This window comes from Nannospalax galili, unplaced genomic scaffold, assembly GCF_000622305.1.
Source record: "Nannospalax galili isolate Female #2095 unplaced genomic scaffold, S.galili_v1.0 scaffold136, whole genome shotgun sequence".
Lineage (NCBI taxonomy): Eukaryota > Metazoa > Chordata > Mammalia > Rodentia > Spalacidae > Nannospalax > Nannospalax galili.
This window is the reverse complement of record NW_008340872.1, coordinates 6,513,874-6,515,793: the sequence shown is the minus strand read 5'-3', so window position 1 is coordinate 6,515,793 and position 1,920 is coordinate 6,513,874. Positions and strand designations below refer to the sequence as shown.

General features: G+C 35.9%; 1 non-coding gene across 1 annotated transcript; it reads right to left on the bottom strand.

The window, feature by feature from the left end:
- Positions 1-104, bottom strand: LOC115070884. The gene has a single exon (XR_003849988.1). It is a non-coding gene; the product is annotated as a U6 spliceosomal RNA (small nuclear RNA).
- Positions 105-1,920: the final 1,816 nt, after the last annotated feature.

The window sequence follows — 1,920 nt, the reverse complement described above, 5'->3', positions numbered from 1 at the left end:
AAATACATGAAACGCTTCACGAATTTGCCTACCATCTTTGCACAGAGGTCATGCTAATATTTTTACTGTTCCAGTTATAGTATATGTGCTGCTGAAGCAAGCACTGATATCTCATTTGAAAAGGCATTTTGAAGTCTCTCTCTCTCTCTTGCTCTCTCTCTCTCTCCCCTAACCAAAGAAAAAACTATTCCTTGTACAATATTTGAGCCTAGTTTAAGCTAAATGTGCATCTTCCTAGGCAATGATAACTATAAGAAGATGAAAAATTCCTCTCCTATAATTGGCTGCCTCTGGAGATCCAATTTGACACCAGACCAGAAAGAAGAGAATTGACCTATTAATCTACTCACATAGGTACTGGAGAGAATTAGAAAATACATACACAAGGATAGTGATTTTTCTACAAAGCATAGCCTAAAGATAGTTTGATACCTGTCCATGTATTATAATTTGGTCATATGTTTAAATATCATAAGCAGGAAATGAGCAGTTAAGAAAGCATGTCTTAACATGCTTCTAATGAAGTGTTTGCCATTCTTTTATCACAGTATTCACATGCCTAAATTTGACAACCAGGAAAGAGATTTCAAATGTTCTAGGAAAATATCATCATGCTTTATTGAGATGATTCAAATGACTCAAAGAACATTTTCCGTGAAATAAATCAGTTCCACAAAGATAAATGTCACATTTTCTTGAATATGGAAGCTAGTAAACGGTTTAAAGAGAACATGGAATTAAATGGAGAGTTATTAGGAATGGGGAAGTAGAAAAGAGGAAGAAAGAAGGGAAATGAAAAATGGCATTAGTGAACAGATCAGAACAAATTATATACATGTGCGAATGAAAATTTCATAATAAAACTTCTTTGTACAATTAGCATATGCTAATTAAAATGAAACATCTCATGCCATTAATTTAAATCTCTTCTGAAGTTTTTAGTTCATTGAACTATATATACTTGCTGGTTATTTGCATATATTATTCATTGAAATCGTTAGTAATGGCACTACCACAGACAGAACTCTAACAAGCTAGGAAATACAGTACCTTGTGTTTTAAAAGTTACCCTTTTGAAACTATTTACTACTACTCTTATTATTGTTATAATTATTATTTTGTGTGTATGTGTGTGTGTGTGTGTGTGCAACTTGCATGTGGCTATCGGGTCCTGTGTGTGATTATGTGTGTTGAGGCCAGTGATCCACATGACACATGGTGTCTTCTTTAGTTGCTCTCCACCATATATTTTGAGAGAGGGCATCTCACTGAATTTAGACCTTAGTGACTGCCTAGACCATATGGCCACCTGACTCTGAGGATGCTCCTGTCTCTCTCCAAGCCCCAGCACCAGGGTTCCAACCTTTCGCCACAGTCTTTGGTTGCCTCCCAGAACTTGAAGGCAAGACCCTGTTGCTGAAGACAAGACATACTTCCAATACAGGACTTGGAACAATGGAGCAGGAATTGACCTGGAAGCCATCTCCCTGATGGCTAGCTCTCATATTTCTAGAGGATACTATGCATGCGGCTAAGGAAGAAAATCAATCAACGGTCCAAACCCAGCTTTAAAGCTTTAAAGACTAATAACCACAATGACCAGAACAGCAAGTTATAGCTGTGAAGAAGTGGCACTTTTATCTTGGGAGCAGTCAACAGCTGTCTAATTGGAATTAAGGTCTACTTAGAAGGAGGGAACTCATGGGTAGCACTCTAAAAATTGTCAAATAGTCATGACTGGAGAGGTCATAGTTCCTAGTGAATATTAGTTTAAAAAAATGGTAAATTACCAATGAAAATTATAGGTCCATATTGTTTGCATAATAAAATCTATTAACTATCTAATAAAAAAAGAAGTGACAGTAAAAATCCATACATTAATTCAAAAGATAAACAGCATCTTCATTATGCAAAATTCAT